General features: G+C 45.6%; 1 long non-coding RNA gene across 1 annotated transcript; it reads left to right on the top strand.

The window, feature by feature from the left end:
- The first annotated feature begins 9,334 nt into the window (after window positions 1–9,334).
- On the top strand, window positions 9,335–11,951 carry LOC148378408 (uncharacterized). The gene is made up of 3 exons (XR_015855894.1): window positions 9,335–9,770; window positions 9,952–10,195; window positions 11,760–11,951. It is a non-coding gene; the product is annotated as an uncharacterized LOC148378408 (long non-coding RNA).
- Window positions 11,952–15,820: the final 3,869 nt, after the last annotated feature.

Raw genomic sequence — 15,820 nt, 5'->3', positions numbered from 1 at the left:
CCAAATGCATTTATTCAATGACTAAGTCAAGCTAGTTCTATGTTTATGATGTTGTAAGTTACGGTACCGATTGAAGTTGAGTTCGAAGCCAGTGGAAAACAGCGCTGCGTTTGTGCTCTCCAGGTACAAATGTTGTGATCTCTGACTGACGACCGGGCGAGACTCGAGTAAGAGATGTCCAAACGAGCTCCGGCAGGGCGGGCCAAGGCGGAGCGAACGGACGCCCTTCAGGCCGCCAATGACGAGCTGAGAACCAAACTGATGGACGTCCAGTTAGAACTTCAGCAGGAGAAGAACAAGGTGAAAACCTCAACAGACAGACACTGCCTGCCTCCCTGCCTGCCTCCCTGCCTGCCTCCCTGCCTGCCTCCCTCCCTCCCTCCCAGTTTTCCCGATGTAGATTAGACATGCGTGTGCCATGACTGTGTCAGCCTACATCAACAAATGCACCGAGGACGTCAGCACCACTAAGAATATCATCACCCGGGGCAACCAACGACCCTGGATGACTGAGGAGGTACGTCAAACGCTACGAGCGCGGAACTCTGCCTTCAAGTCTGGCGACAAGGAGACACTGAGGACAGCGAGAGCCAACTTGAACCGTGCCATCAGGATAGCGAAGCGAGACCGCAGTCGAAAATTTCAGGATCGTTTCCACGACGTCAAAAACATCAGGAGTATGTGGCAAGGCATACGGGCGATTACAGACTACAACTCACCCTCCCCCCCCCCCGGTGGGTGTAGTTGATGCTGACTTTCTAAATGGTCTAAATAACTTCTTTGGGAGGTTCGAGGCACTAAACGGCACTCCAGCAGTTAAAACTGTCCCCCATCAGGAAGAGGAGGTACTCTGCCTTGACTCCGCCGATGTGTTGAAGACCCTGAGGAGAGTCAACCCCTGTAAGGCCCCTGGCCCCGACAACATTCCTGGGCGTGTGTTCAGGGAATGTGCAAGTCATCTGGCTGGGGTCATCACAGACATTTTTAACACCTCGCTGGGCCAAGCCACAGTGCCGGCGTGCTTTAAGACTGCCTCCATCATTCCGGTGCCGAAGAAACCTCAAATCACCTCATTTAATGATTACCGGCCTGTTGCACTGACTCCGGTTATGATGAAGTGCTTCGAAAGGCTGCTTAAAGGTCACATCGTTTCCAGACTCCCCCTATTATTTGACCCGTTCCAGTTTGCCGACCGGCAAAACCGCTCCACTCAGGACGCCATCTCCTCCGTTCTTCACCTGAGCCTGGCTCACCTGGAGGAGAAGAACACCCATGTGCGGAGGCTGTTCCTGGACTTCAGCTCAGCGTTTAACACCATCATCCCACAGCATCTGGTAGGAAAATTGGAACACCTGGGCTTCAACACCCCCCTTCGCAACTGGCTGCTAGACTTCCTCACCAACAGACCTCAGTCAGTCCGGGTCGGACAGAACACCTCTGATGTCATCACCCTCAGCACAGGCTCCCTTCAGGGCTGCGTCCTGAGCCCCCTGCTGTGCACCCTGATGACACACGACTGCGTCCTCAGGTTCACCACCAATCACATCGTGAAGTCAGCAGACGACACAACGGTGGTGGGGCTCATCAGAGACAACAACGACCTGGACTACAGAGAGGAGGTGGAGCAGCTGGTGGGCTGGTGCAGAGAAAACAGCCTGATCCTGAATGAGGAGAAGATGAAGGAGATCATCGTCGACTTCAGGAAAAAACAGCCTCACCACGCTCCACTGATCATCAACAGCTCAGCTGTGGAGGTGGTCAGCACCACCAAATTCCTGGGGGTCCACATCACAGAAGACCTCACCTGGACTATGAACACTACGGCACTGGTCAAGAGGGCACAGAAGCGCTTGTACTTCCTGCGGAGGATGAGGAGAGCCCACCTGCCCCCACCCATCATGAGGACGTTCTACAGGAGCACCATAGAGAGCATTCTGACAAGCTGTCTCTCTGTGTGGTGTGGAGGCTGCACCGCCTCCGATTGGAAGAACGTGAGGAGAGTGGTGAGGACAGCAGAGAGGATCATAGGGGCTCCTCTTCCCTCCATTCAGGACATTTCATCTCAGCGCTGCATGTCCCGTGCCCGTAACATCATCAATGACCCATCACACCCCCACCATGGACTGTTCTCCCTGCTGCCCTCTGGGAAGAGGTTTGCAGCATCCGCTGCAGGTCCACCAGGTTCTGCAACAGCTTTTTCCCTGCTGTCATCAGACTGTTGAACACTAGAACTGTTGAGCTCTAAACTGAACTCTGCATCACACATTCACAGAACTGTACTTTATGACACTACGGACCTCTATCTTGCACTATCTCGCACTACCAACTTTACTGAACTTGTATAAACCCTTTAAATAGAAGTTTAATACATGGTTTAGCATTCCTCTGCACACTCTTGAATACTGTTTTGCCTACTTGCACTATTGCATAATTATCACTGCTGCACTTTATACTTATTTTTAATATATATATATATATATATATATATATATATAGTATATATGTATATATATATATTTTCATAGGGTATGTTACTTCTATTCAACTGCAATATCACTACTTTGTTGTAAGACGTATGCAACGGAATTTCGTTTTGTATGCACCATGTGCAGACAAGATGACAATAAAGTTTGTCTAAGTCTAAGTCATGTCAGGTCAGCTGTCTGGAGAGAGAGAGAAGTCAGGACCTGCGGGCGGAGCACCACCGTGCCACCGCCGCCATGACGGAACTCAAAAGCAAACTCCATGAGGAGAAGCAGAAAGAGTTAGCCATTACCAGGGAGACATTACTGCGGCAGCATGAAATGGAGCTGATGAGAGTGATCAAAATCAAAGATGGAGAGATCCAGCGACTGAATGCCTTGGTCCTCAGCCCGAGGGACGGCTCCATGGACAAGGTGATCCGCTCTATCCGTGTCTGACTATCCGCACGCCACGTCGGGCTTCGATGCGGCCGCTACCGTATTGTGTAGCTTGTCCCCAGTAAGCGTCGCGGCGCTCCGTTGCGGTCTCAACGGCCCGGTGTGGCGCAATGTCTGCTCAGGTGAGGAGGGGGGGCGCTTTGCTGGCGGAGGTGGAGGAGACGCGGCGGTGTCGGGAGACCGAGCGGTGTCGCCTCCACCAGGAGCGCGGAAGAAGCCCTGGCAGCGGCCCAGCAGGCCTGGCAGTCCCGAGCGGCCGAGCTCCGATCGGCTCATCACCAGCATCGGGAGGAGCTGAGCCGAACCAAGAGAGACTGCGAGAGGGAGATCCGCCGACTGGTAGGACTGATCAGATGCGCGGTGCGTGACTATGTTCCCAATTTCGTTGTATACCTGCAGTGCAATGACACCTAAGGCATTCTATTCTATTCTATTTCACAAGAAGAAAATGTCCGGTTGCTCGCTTCGCTTTTGTCACAGCAAAGGTGTTCTAGTCGATTCAAGAACAAAATTGGCCGGTTGCTCTCTTTGTTTTTGTCACAATTCTGGCAAATGAGTTTGCCCGCCTGCCTGAGCGCTCCCCGTTTGTACATCCAGACGGATGAGATCAAGCTGAAAGACAGAGCGGTTAGTGTTTTGGATGAAGCCCTGGGGCCGGCCACGTCCACCGCCTTCAGCTGCAGACTCAGGCTGCCGAGCAGCAGATCGCTGCCCTGAGGGATTCCCAAAGGGCGGGCCTAAACTACCCTGGAAGTGGGGTCAACGCCGCTACTAGCAATCCTCTTCATTGCGTAAGCCACCTCATCACACACTTGCAGTACGCATGACTTAGTTCGTTGCTGGAGGAAGGTAGCACAAAAACAGTTTTGAACTTTGAACGAGTGCTTGTGTGTGTGTGTTGCGGGGCGTTTTCAGTCTCAGGAGGATCGGGACACGCGACGGTTTCATCTGAAAATCGCTGAGCTCAGCGCAGTCATCAGGAAACTGGAGGATCGAAACGCCCTGCTTTCTGAAGAGCGCAATGAACTGGTAATTTATTGACGGCACGCTTGAAGGTTTGCGCTACGTTTGATGCGCGCCATCCAGCGAGGCACCCATTGCGCTTGCTTATTAGTTGAGCGGCGCGGCGAGTCGGTTGCCTGGTAGATGTCTTTTATTGGGAGCCAAAGCCACGATTCCGTTCAAACCGATGCAAAAGGAATGGATACGTTCTGGCCCGCGTGTTGTGCGTCTTTCACATCCCGCACTTCATGCTTGCAGCTAAAGCGACTGAGAGAAACAGAAAGCCAGTTTCTGCCACTCCTGTACAAAAACAAACGCCTGAGCAGGAAGAATGAAGAACTCTCGCTGGTGCTGTGTCGCCTTGAAAACAAAGTGCGCTTTGTCACCCAGGAGAACGAGGAGATGGCAAGCTTGGTAAGTCGACGCGGACAACGGCGGCGTGCCAACAGAGTCCACTGCATTTGTGTTCCACAGAGAAGGCCTAGTTCGCTCAATGACCTGGACCGCGGTTGCGGCCAGCAGGACGGTGAAATGGAGTTCCTTCAAGTTGTGGAGCAGCGGCACATCATCGACGACTTGTCCAAGGTCTTCAGGCAGGCGACTCGGTGCACGTACGGCAGCGCCGCGCTCGCTCGCTGTCGCCAGGAAACCTTTTCCGTCCAAAGCTTGGCCGGCGGCCGCCATCCAAAAAATTGGCCCCTTAAATTCCGACCTTTCAAGCAGGAGCATTGTGCGCACGCGTTTGAACACGCTTTAGACTTGTTTTGCCGTTTTCAGCAGCTCAAAGCTCCCGTTTTGTCAGCGCCTTTGCCACTCGCTGTGCGCTGAAAACGACGGACTTGCCCGGCTGCTCAGCCCGTCAACCATGAGCCGCGAGCGCGACGTCATTGTCCGTAGGCAGCTAGTGGCAAAATGCACCCTGTTAGAGTTGCGCTCGCTCCAACTTATTTTGCAAGAACCACACGGGAGACAAGTAAGTTCTTTTGGACACCTGCAGGTGGAGAGTCCATCCGTTGTACGAATGAAGTCTGACTCTCGGCTCCTGCACGAGCATTTTAATTAAGAGAAACAGGGTGGGTGTAAGAGTGGATTGAATAGAGGAAGCCCTTGACCTCTAGTCAAAACATAGCAAGGGGTGTTTTACGACTTTGTGTAGGAAGGGATAAGCGATAGGGATAAATAAGGGATAAATAATATTATTTATTACAGGTCGCAGTCAAAGTCAAAGCAACACAATGATACGATAAAGATAATCTGGAAAACCCTGACACACCCTGTAGTTGTCACTTTTGGAAAAGACGAGCGTCCCTCCAATCATCGCCGGTGACGTGTTTTTCAGGCTCTGGAGACAGGAGCTCATGTCAGAAATGTCATTGTGAGTCGCGTTTGTTTCTGCGCCGGAGCCGTTCGTTCCCTTTGCATCCAAAGAATCTCAAAGGCGGATTATTTGTGTCGACAGGAGAGAGATTTGCTGCTACGATACCGACGTCGAGAATCTCTGAGGAGGAACAAAGCGTGAGGTCCTGCAAGGTGAGTCTGTTTGTTTGCGGCTGCTTGGTGTTGCGCAAGATGAAATGGCCTTTTTCTCGCTATCGTTCCTCTCGTCGATTCATCGTGAGGTGTCGCTTCAGTTTGTTCAGAGAGATGTTTGCTTCCGCGCCCGCAGGTCATCGAAACATTTTACGGCTACGACGAAGACGTGTTGGTGGACTCGGACGGATCGTCCTTGTCTTTTCACACCGACAGAACCCCCGACACGGAACCCGAAGAGGTAGCCCGCCATTTCTGCCAGCGTATTGGCACCAAACATTCCTCTTCAGCCTGGAATCGGACTCGTCTTTGCGTCGCGGGTGCTTTGTCGCCGGTCTGACTGATTCTGGTACTAGTGCTGTGTTGCATTGGTGTGTGCATGAAGAGGCGGAGCTTCGCTACCGCCAGCTGACGCAAGAATATCAAGCGCTGCAACGAGCCTACGCTCTGCTAGCCCAGACCAGCGAAAGGGGACTACGACGCCGAGAAGGAGATCAAGGTGGCGCCCCTTCCCGCAACCCCCGGCCGGGTCGCAGCCTCCCCGTTCTCACCCAGCCTCGGGTGTTCTCTAGTCTGAAAGGAGGAGGAGGAGCCTCCCTCCTCCTCCTTTCAGACCAGAGAAAAGCTGATGGTAGAAATGGGTCACTATCAAAGCAGAGTAGCAGATCTGGAGTCAGCGCTGAAGCAACAAGGACAGGTAAGCTCATCAATGAGCACACCTTTTTCTCAGACAAAATAGCTACATTCTTCAGTCACTCATCCGTCTGGCATTACTGGACCAACCCCCCCCCCCCCCCCCCCCCCCCGAACGTGGCTGGGAAAATGCGGAGAAAAGCAAATGTCATTTTCCAGTCAACCAAAGAATTTGTGGATGAAAATGACACAACATTCCAAAGCTGTCCACGCGTTTGTCTCTTCTAGAATGTCAAGTGGGTGGAGGAGAAGCAGCTGCTGCGTCAGAGCAATCAGCAGTTGGCCGAAAAGGTGACGGAAAGAAAGGCGCTGGGCGGAGTCGCTTGGCGTCACACCTGTCGGGAAGCCCCGCAGATGAGGTCTGACTGTCTTTTCAGGTCAGGCGGATGGAGGCGGAAGAAGCGCGTCTGAAAGAGCACATCCAGGATATCCGAGACCAAAACGAACTGCTTGAGTTCCGCATCCTGGAGCTGGAGGTGGGAAGACTCGCACAAGCGTGTTGAGGCCAGAGATGTGACGGACGGACGGACGGACGGACGGACGGATGCATGCCTCTGCCTTTCAGGAGAGGGAGTGGCGCTCCCCCGTCTTGAAGTTTCTGCAAGTCCGTTTCCCAGACGGCCTCAGCCCTTTGCAGATCTACTGCGAGGCCGAGGGCGTGAGCGTACGTAAGGCGTCCCTCGCAACCCTAACCTTAACCCGAGGTCCCAGAACACCTTACATTGCTCCTTGCGCCTTTCCCCCGGACATCGTCATCAGTGATCTGATGAAGAAGCTGGACATCCTGGGCTATAACGCCGTAAGTGTATGTCGAACTCCTTATGTTCGCACTCCACGAGACTCGGCGGCTCAAATGTGACTTTTGGAAGGCTTTGCGCTGAAAGAAGCTTGTTGACGCTGTGCCTTTGGGCTCTTGCAGAATCTCACCAACGAGGAGCAGGTGGTCGTGATTCACGCCAGGACCCTTCTCACCCTAGCCGAGAAGGTAACGCGCACGTCCACGCACGCTCTCGCATTCTGCTTATGTGACAGCAGCCTTTCCTCAGTGGTTAGAATACATCAAAGTGACCAAGTCAGCACTTCAACAGAAGATGTTGGACATTGAAAGTGAGAAGGTAGACAGACACGCGACATCAGCCAAGGGGAACTCCGGCAATGTGCCCCAACAATTCTGACCTTGAGCTGTGCTAGGATATGTTCTGCAAGCAGAAGGGCTACCTGGATGAAGAGTTGGACTTCAGGAAGTGTTCCATGGACCAGGCTCATAAGGTAAGCCGCCCTCAAATCTCCCGCCGGACCACTGATGGACGAGGATTGCGGCCCAGAGGATCCTGGAGCTGGAGGCCATGTTGTACGAGGCGCTACCGCAGCGGGACTGCCCCGCCACGGACGGCGAAAAAGCCAGCCACGCTGGCGTGAATGACGTGCTGACGGCGGATCAGAGAGAAGAGCTTAGGAGCGCCGTGGACCAATGGAAGCGAGCCCTGATGTGCGAGTTGAGGGAGCGCGACGCTTGCATCCTCCAAGAGAGAATGGATCTGCTGCACAGCGCGCAACAGGTAAGGGCCCAAAGCCAGCCCGGCACTTACTTGCACGCTTACTGGCTTTTGAATGCCACTTTCCATTTGTCCGTCCTAGAGGAACAAAGAGCTGAAAGAATTCATCGAAGCTCAGAAGAGACAAATCAAACAATTGGAGGAGAAGTTTCTGTTTCTCTTTCTATTCTTCTCCTTGGCCTTCATTCTGTGGCCCTAACACCAGCTGGTGAGTGAGCTCCAGCGGCACCGCACTCGACACCTCCGATACACTGCCAGCCGGTCTCAGACGTTGGCAGACGCTCCGATGCCAACGTATACCCCCCGCCACGGTGACAGAGGCACCGCGTCACACCGGCGCTCATCCAATCAGAAGGCAGGAAAAGCAAATTCACATGCAGGGCACTTTTGAACCAGAAGAGAGCGCCACAAAAAACGGTTGTTGCCCCAAACGCGCACTAAAAAGGGTCAGAATAACAAGAGTCCCACTGGCCAGCCGGGGCCACCCGTCCAGCTGTTTCTTCAGGGGGGAAAAAAATTGGAGTCACCGGTGAGTACATTTTGCATTTAGCTCTGCTTTTCTGCTTCTGTCTTCAAGTGTGTGGCATCCTGCGATCAAAGAGTCAGCCAACCCCAAAGCGGTTGACCTCAACGTCCCACCACCATGCCTACCAGAGCAGGTGACGTGATGCTTTGGACATCCTTCCGTCTCAGATGCCCAAAAGTACTCTTTGCCACATCTGCGGCAATACGGTGTCTTTTCAAAGGTGCAAATAAATCCAGCGTGGGCGGAACACGCACGTCTTCGGTTTTTCCCGCTTTGTTTGTGTGACAGCTGTTGTGAAAATTTTATACAAATAAAGTTGTATAGTACAGGTTTGGCCAAGCCGCAACTCCCGAACCGCATGCGGCTCTTTTATGTTCATATCAACATTTGTGTGTGTGTGTGTGTGTGGGGGGGGGTTGTGCGTGTTGGCTTCACTTGAGTTCAATTTGGTATTTTGGTCAAAAGCGCATGTGGTGAAATTCCACAAAGTAGGATGGGCAAACACATTTCTTTAAACTATGAGTGTCAATTGGGCTCTCGAAATGGCAGGGAAAAGATGCACAGCAAAACGAAAATACGTAGATGAACACAGGACGTTTTAATCAGAGTGGGAAAGTTTCTATTTTTTGTTGAACGTGATGGCAAACCATTCTGCCTGATATGTCAGACCTCAGCGCATTTCAAAGATTCAAATCTTCAGCGCCATGCACTTCAGCTCACTCCATGCTAACATTGATCAGGCGTCGAACCCGCATCATCATGCTTAAGAGGTGGCCATGCTAACCAGTGCGCCATTATGTCAACGCATAATAACTAAGTCTACTGGTCAAAACAGCGGTTACTATATGACGTCGCTACGTCGTGGTCACGTGACGCAGACAAGACGTCAATGGACGTGGGCAGAGTTAACTTGTTTAAAAGGGAGTAGGCAGAAGAAATATTTAATTTATTTAAATCTATTTTGAGTGCACACCATTATGCCAATGCATAACAACTGTAAATCTACTAAACAAAACAGCGGTTGCTATATGACATCTGCCACGTCGTGGTCACGTGACATACGTGACGTCGATGGGCGTAACTTTCGCCGGAATTCAAATCCGCGGGGAGAGTTAACTTGTTTAAAAGAGAGTGGGCAGAAGAATTATTTAATTTATTTAAATCTATTTGGTGTGTGCGCCATTATGTCAATGCATAACAACTGTAAGTCTACTAAACAAAACAGCGGTTGCTATTTGACGTCTGCCACGTCGTGGTCACGTGACGCGGACGTGACGTCGACGCCTACTTTACATCCCACCGATCACAGGACTCCTCGGCTGCATAACCGTGCCCCCTTCCCAACCAATCGGATTTGCTATACGCGAAAACGACGCCAATGGAAAGAGCTTCCGCCCAAATTTAAATCCGTGGGCGTGGCTCGCAGCAGGAAGTAGGAAAATGGCGGCGATGTTGACAAAGACACAGCGGATGGTAACATACGACTAACAAGAGAAATATTTTTATTTTCTGCTTGCAACTGGACCGTCCAGAGCGTACACGGTAAGTACAACTCATCGTTTTTAAAAAGAAGTACTTTTGTTGCCCTGAAAAGCGAGTGAGCGTGGCGTTTGTGGGGGACGTCGAATTTCGACGATTCTTTCTGGTCAACGGTTGTAAATGATTGTGTTGATTAAAAAAGAAAACTTGATGTAACTCTACTTTTAACTGCCGTTTCAGATAGATTTGGAATTGCATCACATCCAATTTTGCCTAGAGCGTACACGGTAAGTAACACTCGTTGTGTTTAAGGAGATTTACGTTTGTAATAGCAGAAGTGTAGCCGCGTTGCGTTGTACGTGTGAATGTTGGTCCGGGCGAAATGTTAATGTTTAATTTCATTCCTTTAGGTTCCACGGTGTTTGTTGGCTGCAAGTTTTCCACTGCAAGAAGAGGCTCATATCATTGACCAGGAGCGAGCTACAATGGTGAGTAGCCATAACATTTATGTTAAACACTTCCTATTTCATGTCTAACAGTACTTGATTTAACAAATAACCATAAATAAATACAGTGTGGGCACTGAAGTTAACATATGTGATTATACTGCCTAATCTGTCACCGAGTAGATTGTTGCAAAGTAATATAAGATCCAAAGTTGTAATTCAGAATAGTTTTCAAAAGAAGGCCATTAGAATTATATACAAGTCTGATTACCCTGAACAAGCTATTAATTAAATCACAAATTCTTCAATTCAAAGATTTGGTAGATTATCAGACAAATAATGTCTAACAGTAATTGATTTAACACATCACGATAAGTAGATTGAGTGTGGGCACTCTCAAGTTAACATATGTGATTATACTGCCTAATCTGTTACAGAGTATGTTGTTGCCAAGTAATGTAGAATAGATCCAAAGTAGTAATCCAGAATAGTTTTGAAGAGGCCATTAGAATAATAAACAAATCTGATTACCTTGAACATAATAACAAGCTAAGTGTTTAATGTGTCCTATGAAGTCAAAATTGGGCACCATCATGTGGTGAAATTTGGAATTGCATCACATCCAATTTTGCCTGGGAACAAACAGATTACATAAATCTTAGTTTTGAATAAGCCACTCCTTCTCAAACAAGTAAACTCTGCCCATTTTGCGCAGTAGATGTTCTGTTAATATCTAGTATTTATACAAAGTCATAATTTAAATTGCTTTCAACCTTCATTCATCGGTTCAACCAACATTACTCGCTCTTATTACCAACTTGTATTGATTTAACTAAGCGTTTAATACTTCCTATCAGGTCTCAAATCGAGATTTGGCAAAATACAATTTCAGCAAATCCAATTTTGCCAGGGAACAAAAATAGATTAAATAAACTAAATAAGTCCTCTTCCCATTAAATAAATCAGAAAAGTCTGTCTTGTAACCAGTCCTCTTCAAACAAGTAAAGTCTGCCCATTTTGTGCCGTAGATTTTGTGTCTATGCCTAGTATTTAAACAAAATCATAATTTAAACGACTTCTTTCCTTCATTCACTTTGGAAATTTGGAATTGCAGCAAATCGAATTTTGGCAGGGAACAAAAATAGATCAATTAAACTAAATAAGTCTTCTTCCCATTAAATAAATTAAAAAAGTCTGTCTTGTAACCAGTCCTTTTCAAACAAGTAAAGTCTGCCCATTTTGTGCCGTCGATTTTGTGTTAATGCCTAGTATTTATACAAAATCATAATTTAAAGGACTTCATTCCTTCATTCACTTTGGAAATTTGGAATTGCAGCACATCAAATTTTGCCTGGGAAGAAAAGTAGATTAAATAAATTTAATAAGTCTTACTACTTCCCATTAAATAAATTAAATACGTCTTACTTGTTCCCACTCCTTTTCAAAACAGTAGTTTAAAACGAGGGCCCTTCACTCAATCTTTAACCTCAACCCCGCACGTTGTGTTGTATCTGTGAATGTTGGTTGTGGCCAAATGATAGTTTTCTTTCATTCGTTTAGGTTCCAAGAAAACTTGATGTAACTCTACTTTTAACTGCCGTTTCAGATAAGCGGGTATTACGTCGCAGTCAAATGCCGCGGATATGACGTAATTGCCCGAACCTCCGCCAAAATTCAAATCTGTTGGCGCGATGGCCGTGAGCCACTGAGCAGCGACGATTATCAACAGAAATATCTTTATTTTCTGCTTGCAACTGGACCGTCTAGAGCGTACACGGTAAGTAACACTCATTGTGTTTAAGGAGATTTACGTTTGTAATAGCAGAAGTGTAGCCGCGTTGCGTTGTACGTGTGAAAATTGGTCGAGGCGAAATGTTAATGTTTAATTTCATTCCTTTAGGTTCCACGGTGTTTGTTGGCTGCAAGTTTTCCACTGCAAGAAGAGGCTCGTATCATTGACCAGGAGCGAGCTACAATGGTGAGTAGCCATAACATTTATGTTAAACACTTCCTATTTCATGTCTAACAGTACTTGATTTAACAAATAACCATAAATAAATACAGTGTGGGCACTGAAGTTAACATATGTGATTATACTGCCTAATCTGTCACGGAGTAGATTGTTGCAAAGTAATATAAGATCCAAAGTTGTAATTCAGAATAGTTTTCAAAAGAAGGCCATTAGAATTATATACAAGTCTGATTACCCTGAACAAGCTATTAATTAAATCACAAATTCTTCAATTCAAAGATTTGGTAGATTATCAGACAAATAATGTCTAACAGTAATTGATTTAACACATCACGATAAGTAGATTGAGTGTGGGCACTCTCAAGTTAACATATGTGATTATACTGCCTAATCTGTTACAGAGTATGTTGTTGCCAAGTAATGTAGAATAGATCCAAAGTAGTAATCCAGAATAGTTTTGAAGAGGCCATTAGAATGATAAACAAATCTGATTACCTTGAACATAATAACAAGCTAAGTGTTTAATATGTCCTATGAAGTCAAAATTGGGCACCATCATGTGGTGAAATTTGGAATTGCATCACATCCAATTTTGCCTGGGAACAAACAGATTACATAAATCTTAGTTTTGAATAAGCCACTCCTTCTCAAACAAGTAAACTCTGCCCATTTTGCGCAGTAGATGTTCTGTTAATATCTAGTATTTATACAAAGTCATAATTTAAATTGCTTTCAACCTTCATTCATCGGTTCAACCAACATTACTCGCTCTTATTACCAACTTGTATTGATTTAACTAAGCGTTTAATACTTCCTATCAGGTCTCAAATCGAGATTTGGCAAAATACAATTTCAGCAAATCCAATTTTGCCAGGGAACAAAAATAGATTAAATAAACTAAATAAGTCCTCTTCCCATTAAATAAATCAGAAAAGTCTGTCTTGTAACCAGTCCTCTTCAAACAAGTAAAGTCTGCCCATTTTGTGCCGTAGATTTTGTGTCTATGCCTAGTATTTAAACAAAATCATAATTTAAACGACTTCTTTCCTTCATTCACTTTGGAAATTTGGAATTGCAGCAAATCGAATTTTGGCAGGGAACAAAAATAGATCAATTAAACTAAATAAGTCTTCTTCCCATTAAATAAATTAAAAAAGTCTGTCTTGTAACCAGTCCTTTTCAAACAAGTAAAGTCTGCCCATTTTGTGCCGTCGATTTTGTGTTAATGCCTAGTATTTATACAAAATCATAATTTAAAGGACTTCATTCCTTCATTCACTTTGGAAATTTGGAATTGCAGCACATCAAATTTTGCCTGGGAAGAAAAGTAGATTAAATAAATTTAATAAGTCTTACTACTTCCCATTAAATAAATTAAATACGTCTTACTTGTTCCCACTCCTTTTCAAAACAGTAGTTTAAAACGAGGGCCCTTCACTCAATCTTTAACCTCAACCCCGCACGTTGTGTTGTATCTGTGAATGTTGGTTGTGGCCAAATGATAGTTTTCTTTCATTCGTTTAGGTTCCAAGAAAACTTGATGTAACTCTACTTTTAACTGCCGTTTCAGATAAGCGGGTATTACGTCGCAGTCAAATGCCGCGGATATGACGTAATTGCCCGAACCTCCGCCAAAATTCAAATCTGTTGGCGCGATGGCCGTGAGCCACTGAGCAGCGACGATTATCAACAGAAATATCTTTATTTTCTGCTTGCAACTGGACCGTCTAGAGCGTACACGGTAAGTAACACTCATTGTGTTTAAGGAGATTTACGTTTGTAATAGCAGAAGTGTAGCCGCGTTGCGTTGTACGTGTGAAAATTGGTCGAGGCGAAATGTTAATGTTTAATTTCATTCCTTTAGGTTCCACGGTGTTTGTTGGCTGCAAGTTTTCCACTGCAAGAAGAGGCTCGTATCATTGACCAGGAGCGAGCTACAATGGTGAGTAGCCATAACATTTATGTTAAACACTTCCTATTTCATGTCTAACAGTACTTGATTTAACAAATAACCATAAATAAATACAGTGTGGGCACTGAAGTTAACATATGTGATTATACTGCCTAATCTGTCACGGAGTAGATTGTTGCAAAGTAATATAAGATCCAAAGTTGTAATTCAGAATAGTTTTCAAAAGAAGGCCATTAGAATTATATACAAGTCTGATTACCCTGAACAAGCTATTAATTAAATCACAAATTCTTCAATTCAAAGATTTGGTAGATTATCAGACAAATAATGTCTAACAGTAATTGATTTAACACATCACGATAAGTAGATTGAGTGTGGGCACTCTCAAGTTAACATATGTGATTATACTGCCTAATCTGTTACAGAGTATGTTGTTGCCAAGTAATGTAGAATAGATCCAAAGTAGTAATCCAGAATAGTTTTGAAGAGGCCATTAGAATGATAAACAAATCTGATTACCTTGAACATAATAACAAGCTAAGTGTTTAATATGTCCTATGAAGTCAAAATTGGGCACCATCATGTGGTGAAATTTGGAATTGCATCACATCCAATTTTGCCTGGGAACAAACAGATTACATAAATCTTAGTTTTGAATAAGCCACTCCTTCTCAAACAAGTAAACTCTGCCCATTTTGCGCAGTAGATGTTCTGTTAATATCTAGTATTTATACAAAGTCATAATTTAAATTGCTTTCAACCTTCATTCATCGGTTCAACCAACATTACTCGCTCTTATTACCAACTTGTATTGATTTAACTAAGCGTTTAATACTTCCTATCAGGTCTCAAATCGAGATTTGGCAAAATACAATTTCAGCAAATCGAATTTTGGCAGGGAACAAAAATAGATTAAATAAACTAAATAAGTCCTCTTCCCATTAAATAAATCAGAAAAGTCTGTCTTGTAACCAGTCCTCTTCAAACAAGTAAAGTCTGCCCATTTTGTGCCGTAGATTTTGTGTCTATGCCTAGTATTTAAACAAAATCATAATTTAAACGACTTCTTTCCTTCATTCACTTTGGAAATTTGGAATTGCAGCAAATCGAATTTTGGCAGGGAACAAAAATAGATCAATTAAACTAAATAAGTCTTCTTCCCATTAAATAAATTAAAAAAGTCTGTCTTGTAACCAGTCCTTTTCAAACAAGTAAAGTCTGCCCATTTTGTGCCGTCGATTTTGTGTTAATGCCTAGTATTTATACAAAATCATAATTTAAAGGACTTCATTCCTTCATTCACTTTGGAAATTTGGAATTGCAGCACATCAAATTTTGCCTGGGAAGAAAAGTAGATTAAATAAATTTAATAAGTCTTACTACTTCCCATTAAATAAATTAAATACGTCTTACTTGTTCCCACTCCTTTACAAAACAGTAGTTTAAAACGAGGGCCCTTCACTCAATCTTTAACCTCAACCCCGCACGTTGTGTTGTATCTGTGAATGTTGGTTGTGGCCAAATGATAGTTTTCTTTCATTCGTTTAGGTTCCAAGAAAACTTGATGTAACTCTACTTTTAACTGCCGTTTCAGATAAGCGGGTATTACGTCGCAGTCAAATGCCGCGGATATGACGTAATTGCCCGAACCTCCGCCAAAATTCAAATCTGTTGGCGCGATGGCCGTGAGCCACTGAGCAGCGACGATTATCAACAGAAATATCTTTATTTTCTGCTTGCAACTGGACCGTCTAGAGCGTACACGGTAAGTAACACTCATTGT

This window comes from Syngnathus floridae, unplaced genomic scaffold, assembly GCF_059516105.1.
Source record: "Syngnathus floridae isolate MCC-2025c unplaced genomic scaffold, RoL_Sflo_1.0 HiC_scaffold_46, whole genome shotgun sequence".
Classification (NCBI taxonomy): Eukaryota; Metazoa; Chordata; class Actinopteri; order Syngnathiformes; family Syngnathidae; genus Syngnathus; species Syngnathus floridae.
Note: the sequence above shows the minus strand (reverse complement) of the source record. Positions and strands in the feature narration are given on the sequence as shown.